Genomic DNA, 8,059 nt, shown 5'->3' with positions numbered 1-8,059 from the left:
ATCTGATTGCCATCTTAGGCCCAATCCCCCGGGGAGCAGGCCTAAGCCAGCAAGTGGTCACCCCCAAGGGGTCCCAGACTGCGAAAGGGCACAGGCTGGGCTGAGGGACCCCCCTACCCCCGAGTACACAAATTTTTGTGCACCGGGCCTCTAGTATAATATATAAAACTATAACAGCTAAACCCACGTGTCATACTAAATTCCTCAGGCCAAGTCTACATTAAATATACAAAAGGTGTCAGATAAGCATGTTATTCAGTGACATGAAGACCTCTACCAGAGTCACCACAGAACCATTTGTAAGGGGGGTGGACAGGACAGAGGCAGACAGCTGTTCTCACTACAAATCCTTAGGTAACATTTGACATATTCATTTCAGTAATTGGTGGTTTTATTTCTAGGTTGAAACATAGAAAATTAACATTTGTATAGATAAAAAAAGTAGAATATTACCAATTTCACATAGTTTTATTTAGCTTAATAACACTTCGGGCAAACTGATAAGAAAATAGAACTTTAGGGCTGGGAGTTAACAATGAGCCGTTCTAACAAGCGGGATCCATTCCGGGTTAAAGCTGGATCATATTACAAACGTGGAGTTTCACACTGAACACTGAATTCCCTGTAAAAACCAAACCAAACCATGGAACAATTTCTTTCTAAGTATGATTAGGTGTCAAACCACATAGTTATTGTAGTTCTTTCATGAATGTCCCTAGAATTTATGAATTTAAAAATACTATTATACTCCGGCCTGCTGGGGAGGGAGGCAGGCTGGAGGCAGGTCCTGACCAGCCCAGCCCACTCCTCCTGGAGCCTGAAGTCTGAAGCTGGTGGCAGGAGGGTTGAGGCCACGGGAGTGAAGCCCTCTTCCCTCTCTGGCGTCCTCCTCTCCCCGCCAGAGCGCTGAGCTCAGGTGCAGGGAACCTGGGGGACCCGGGTGATGGGGCGCAGAGTCCAGCATCTGTGAGGAAGCAGAGACACATGCTCAAACCCAGCTGAGCTGCTCCCAGGGATTTGGAGCCCTGGACACAGGGCCATGGACCCCCTTGCTAATCCTACCTTTGGGGGAAGGAGCCAGGGGTCCAGCCCCAGGGAAAACCACAGCTGGTTTACGGGCCAAGAACTGAGGCGATGGCGCTGGCGCCGGGCACCTTCCACTCATGAGATTCACAGGGCTTCTCTGTGCTTCCTTATTGTGCCATCTTTGTCTCCCCTCAGATGAGAAAACTGAGGCACTGGGAGCTTATTGACTGAAATGAGATATGGCCACCCAGGATCACCCAGCTGGATAACGGCCCAGTCAGAATTCCAACTGCAGAGCCAGGGTTCTCTACTCTGCCCTCTACTGCCAAGGACATCCTCTGTACCTCCCCCGGGCGCCCACAGAAACCAACAGGCGTGCTGGCCCCTTTCCTCAGGAAAGGAGCAGCGTGGCTAACATTGTTCTGATTAAAAAAAAATACTATTATAATGTTATGATCTCATAGCTATTTCTAATTCTTGGATAATTAAAAAAATGTAATTGAGTGGCGGTGAACACAGAGACAGAAAATTCCACATTTTTAATATGATGGAAATGATTCCATTCATTTTCAGCAGCACCCTCCACACAGGGGAGGGTATATTTTACTCGGCTGGTCTAGAGGAACCACGTGATTGGATTACTCATAACAGCTCTCCAATTTTCATTCAGACATTGTCTGACACCGCATCCTCTAGTCTGTTATGAGCAGCTGCTTGATAAATTAATTTACTCCTCTTAGCATTTGCCTCAGAACTTAGCTTTTCCATTTCAATTATGTGTATTATACACTTTCTGCACAGATTACTTTGGGTGTGTTCATTTCCCCCCTTCTTTTAGCAAATGTCCACATACTGATTTTGTAAAACAAAGACTTACACACTCCTTAGGAGGCTATAATTCAGGTCTTTGATTCTTCCTTGAATTTCGTTTAGATTCCGAGTTTGGGACGAAATCAGGCCTCCCTCCCTGCTGCTGCTCATTTGCTCACCGTTTCTCCCATCCCATCGCTTACCTGTGCCTGTCAACAGGTGAGAAAAGAGGTGAGCATTTAGAGGCACATATGTTTTGCTTCTGTGAGAAAAAGAACAGTAGGGTGGGGTTGGAGACCCAGGAGCTCTGAGTCAGGTGACTCTGCCACCACTGTCAGGGCATGTCGCTTCCAAATACCACAGCTGCTCACCTGTACAACAAGGGTTGTGTGTGGATGTTGTTTAATTCTCTTTAAGTGTCATGATTTAAGATCCCACAGATAGTCAATAGGCCCACTTCCCTGTCTGACTGGATAAGAAACGTACTGGAGGTCCCATAGCGAGTGTGGCTACCTCACCCACCCATGGGTTTCCTGATTGAACACTGATCGCATCGTCTTCCCACTCAAGGCACCTGGTGCCTTCTGTTGCTCCTGCATCTGCAGGGATCCTGAAGCTCCACCTGCCACTCCCAGAGCCCTTGCAAAATGAAGCAATCCTGTAATCAGGAAGGTGGGCCGGGTTCCGACCTCACTTAGAACTGCGGGAGTTCCCACACACAGCCCACTCCTGGGTCTAACACCTGCTCCACTAAGAAGTTATAATACAGCCGTTTAACACACTATCACAAGCTAAATTCCCTAACAACTTGATGTTAGCCCCCAGGTTCTCACTGGCTGGGTTCTTTTTAACCATAATGATTGAATTGCAGAATGCTGATTAAGTACACAGTTCATTGCAAGCATAGTGCTCACGCACTTACCTTATAAGTAATTGGTGTTAAATGAAGTCTTTTATCCTCTTTCAGTCATTGTTGATTAATGTTTGATTTTGAATATACACATATGCATTTCCTTGTCCTCCTTTTAAATCTTGAGACCAGTGTGGGATCTGAAAATGCCTCAGGACCTTTAACACCTGGCATCCAATCTGCGTGGCTTTGCAGGGTGAGCTGGTCACCACCACAAACATGGCAGACCTCAGAAATCAGACAATACGCGCTGGAAGCCGTCTGTAGTTTCATTTAATTACCTTGATGTCAGATTAGAGGCGAGTGGTTCTAATTTCTGACCTTTGCACCTTTACTGTATTAGGCAGTTGGAGCTATAAAATAATGGGATGAATTAATTGGTTTTCACAGATTTCAATGAAAAAACAAAACCAGTTGGTTTATACGCTGTAGCATTTTGCTGTAGTCTGATTCCGGGTTTGTACTTGTGGTTATATTTGCCATCAGTATACTTTTAAAAAATCTGGCTTCTAAAGAATCTCTCCGATAATGTTTATAAACATTTGTTTTTAAATGACCCACATGACGAAACAGGGCTACTAACTTCTCATAGATTATTCATAAAAGTCACCCAGATGACAATTTACATCTTTAAACTACTTATATACATGGGGAAAATGAGAGAGAGAGAGAGAGAGAGAGAGAGAGAGAGAGAGAGAGAGAGAGAACACAAACTAAAAATATTCTAAAAAGTCACAAATTTATTATTTCTTAATATACCTACCCCTAACCACCTCCCATTAAAAACAAAGAAACGCCCAATGATCAGAATTTAATTTCCCCGCCGTGAGAGAAGTGAGGCTGGCAGGTACCAATGTCCACAGGTGTTATACTGGGTTTGCAATATCTTAGGGGCAAAGTATCTTGGAGGTTTACTATACTTCCTTCTTATATACGTATTCTCAAGTACATCTTGAGAATTTGGGCTGTTTTTAAGTAATACGCTAATAATTTTACCAACAATATGTATTTTTTCCAAACTATTGAATCTTTCAATATATTTTAACATGTGCTAATGTTGCTTGTTTTATCTGTTGGTGTTCTCAGGTGGGATGCAGGGACGGAGGTGCCATGGGGAGGAGAGGAAGCTCCAAGAGGAAGGGAAGGTGTGCAGCTGCCTCAGAGGGTAAAGAGAACAGTCATGTGCTTGTTGCTTTGGGACAAATCCTGAATCTCTGCTCGAGGAGAGAGAGAGAGCAGGAGAATGGAGACCTCCCCAATGACTTTTACACTGGCCAACTTCTTTCTTCTGCAAGTGGGGAACAATTGGGCATTTAAAAAAATATCTCATTTTTTTTAGATTGCAGTTAATGGAAATTCTACACACATCCTCAAATAGCTCGGCTTCTGGTATGTGGTGATGTGGCAAATGGCATCGCTTTCTTTGTTTCCATGGGTTGTTTAGTGTGAAGTTAGTTTTGACTCCGTGCAGGGCAGTTAGAAGCCATTTTAAAGTGCAAAGTGTGGTCTCACTTTTGGTAACAAAACATGTATTGAACATGCGCTCATCAACCATTTGCTTTTGAATGACTTATGTGATATGAAAACAATTTTACTTTAAAGTGAGATGCATATATGGTAGAATAAAACATTTAAAAAAAGCATTCCCCCCAATTGCTTATGCTGTGAATGGCTTAGGAACATTCTTATATATTTTATTGAAAACTCAGGGGGGAGAGCTCCATTGGTGTTGAAACGAGATTTATAATAAAACAGAACTGGTATAAGTTTTGACACGTTCAATTGCAGACACATTTCTCTTTCCCCGTGTCCCAACTTTAATCAGGATCCTTTGTTGTACAATGAAAGATGGGCAAAGCCCGCTATTTTGTAAGCATGTGCACATCCAGACCCTTCATAATATTAGTTAAAATCAATGTGCAGCTTTTTTAATTATTGCTCATGGTACAAAGCAGGGAAGGCTCATTTAGGAGTGGATCGATATGGGAAAGGGATTGGTGGATGGCGGGGCCGTACATCAGGCAGCTTGATGTGAAAATCATTGGGTCTGCACAGCGCGGGTGTAGGGCGATCAGTCTGGTTAGCCTCCAGCTGGCCGGGGGCGAGGTAATGGGTGAACCCTCCTTGCTGCCGCGCTCCTGCTGGGTGCCTGGAGGAGCTGCCACGGGCACCCAGCATCACACACGTGTTTAGAAAAGAGACGATTAGCAAGCCTACCTCTGCCTGGCGTGTATTGATCACGGGCAGTGGGTTTGGGCTGCAGCGGGGTCATTTTCTTTATTCTTCTTTGGGCTGTAATTTTTTGTAAGCACCTGCATTTTGACAGACAGGTAGATAATGAACAACCTGTTATGAGTGTGACATTAGTGTGCAAACGTACAGCTAGCTTTCAGTGGACATATGTGTCTAAGGAAGACAGGAGAGGAGGCCAAGTGGGGGCCACTGGATGAAAGCCCTCCTCCAGCAGAGCCAACACAGCCAGGCCTGGGGACCATCAGGCCCTCTGGTGTGGACTGTTCTCAAACATTCACATTAAAAGCATCTGAGGAAAATAAAGCACCTAAATGCAACTGCACCAACCTCCCTGCTGCATGTCCTCAGGGAAGTTTGCCCAAACCTGCCCACATTCACTAACGTGTATTTTCTATTGAGACTAGACATGGGGTCATCGCCATCTCCGGGTTGTTTTGGCTACATAGATCATGCCATAGTTTACCTGTTCTGATTATTCTTTCTTACAGTAGTGACATGGGCTTTAGAGAATAATTTTATGCCCATTGAGAAGACAACATGTTGCTTTGACAAGCGGAGTGGGGGCCAGTGTGAGCCAGAGCTGTTCCCTGGCTCCGTGAGGGTCCCGAGCTGGTGACAGAGCTTCCTTCACAGTGACAGCTCATCTCCCTTCCTGTCCACCCCCTCCCGGGGAGGCTCCCTGGCTGGCAGCGGCCCTCCGCCCAGCTCCTCGGGCTGTGCTCACCGTCAGTGGCATTGATTTCCGGTCAGCACTGACTGGGCTGGATTGGCAAACCTCCTAGTTTTTTACGTTTTAATGATCACGTGCTGTTTATTTTAATTTATTATTCCTTGACTAATTATTTGGCTGATCCAATAGTCTGATGCTGACTCCTAGCCAACATTAAAAGTAATTTAAAAAATTTAAGATAATAAGGCTAGGCATTTGAACAAAATAAAAAAATTCCTTTTCGTTGAAATAAAATTAGACATATGCAGCATATATACAGTATACATGCAGACACATACACACAATATTTAAAATATTTAGTGAAAGCATCAACATGTTTATTGCACAATTTTACATTAAGCAGTGAAAGTCAAAATATTTACATGAATATTGTCAAATAAAAGGAAACGCAGAAATAAAAATGTAACCATGATGTTCTTTAAGGAAGCCTAATATAGAATATAAAAGTTCAATGCATAGATTAATCAAGATCCAATTAATCAGCTTAAAAAGGGTTCTTTGTCTTTCAAAACACTTATCAAAAGATGCACTTAAGCCCTAGCTGGTTTGGCTCAGTGGATAGAGCATCAGCCTGCAGACTGAAGGGTCCCAGGTTCAATTCCAGTCAAGGGCACATGCCTGGGTTGCAGGCTCAATCCCCAGTAGGGGGCGTGCAGGAGATAGCCAATCAATGGTTCTCTTTCATCATTGATGTTTCTATCTCTCCCTCTACCTTCCTCTCTGAAATCAATTAAAAGAAAAAAAGAGATGCACTTAAGTGCTGAGCTCTTCATGTTAGTGTGGCTATTCATGTTAAAAATGGATGTTTCTTCTCTCTGTTTGTCTCTCTGACTCTCTCTCCATCTCTTTCACTCTATCTTTCTTTTCGTTCATATATAATTTTAATTTCCTTTTCTAGTTTCGATGTCTGCTTGTCTGTTTTCTTACATGTATGCAATCTCTCTTTCATCTAAGAACTTACTTCAGGAAGTGAGTGCCAGCCCAAACAAATGACCCTCCAGTCAAACCTGAGGTGGAATGGTGTGGACCCATTCCCACATAGAAATAAGATTTTGACACACCTTTTTCTTAGAAATGTTTTCATGAATGCCAGGTGTTCCACCATGGTCTTTTTCAAGCAAAGATAGAATAAGAAAGAATGACCAAATCTTCATAAAAGCTTGATGTGAAAACACTTCCATTTAGTTGAGGTTACACAGTGGAAAATAAAACAGAAAGAAAATAATAGACGGTAGAAGCTATCACATTCTATATAGATTTTGAAATAAAACACAATAAAAGAGGCATAATTTGTCCAATCAGATGGAATTACTGCAGCAAAAATTTGAAAGAAGTTAAATAAGGTCATTTATACATGACATATTTGCAAAAGTAACTACTTGTCATCCCACATTTATCAAACACCAGCTTCCAATGAAGCATTGTCGCAGCCTCATAGTAGCTGGGGTTCACTAGCTGGTGAAATTTTCATCATACAAGGATGTTCCCTATATTTTCAACAATTTGTCAAACTAAGATAACATAAAATATCCCCACTACAAACCACTAGATCTGCAAGATAAAATTATTTTAATTGCAATGCTGATCTTATAAAAATACTGGAGGTCTGGTGCATGAACTTCTTGGGGGGGGGGAGTCCCCTCAGCCCAGCCTTTACCCTCTCCAATCTGGGACCCCTCGGGGGATGTCAGACTGCTGGCCCACAGGGATCGGGACTAAACTGGCAGTCGGACATCCCTCTCACAATACAGGACTGCTGGCTCCTAACTGCTCACCTGCCTGCCTGCCTGATTGCTCTTAACTACCCCCGCTGCTGGCCTGGTCATCACCAATGCCCCCGCACCCCCCAGCCTGGCAACCCCATGCAGCCTGCTGTTCAGTTGTTTGGTCGTCCCTCACTAACGCCGCTGCCGGCCTTATCGCCCCATGCAGCCTGCTGGTCGTTACTGTTACTGTGATGATATCCCAGACAATTTGCACATTCCTTTATTATTAGTATAGACTAGAGGCCCTGTGCACAAAAATTTTTGCACTCAGGGGTTTCCTCAGCCCGGCCTGTGCCCTCTCGCAGTCTGGGACCCCTAGGGGGATGACCACCTTCTGGCTTTGGCCTGATCCCCTGGGGATTGGGCCTAAGCTGGCAGCCAGGAGCCCTCTGGGGATGTACACTTGCCAGCGGGGAGCAGGCCTAAGCTGCAGTTGGATATCCTTAGCACTGCTGAGGAGGCAAGAGAGGCTCCTGCCATTGCCATTGCGCTTGCCGCTGTGAGCCTGGCTTCTGGCTGAGCAGCACTCCCCCTGTGGGAGCGCCCTGCCCACTAGGGGGCAGC

This window comes from Myotis davidii, unplaced genomic scaffold, assembly GCF_000327345.1.
Source record: "Myotis davidii unplaced genomic scaffold, ASM32734v1 scaffold96, whole genome shotgun sequence".
In the NCBI taxonomy this organism is placed as follows: Eukaryota; Metazoa; Chordata; class Mammalia; order Chiroptera; family Vespertilionidae; genus Myotis; species Myotis davidii.
The sequence above is the reverse complement of the archived record's forward strand: the minus strand, read 5'-3'. Positions refer to the sequence as shown.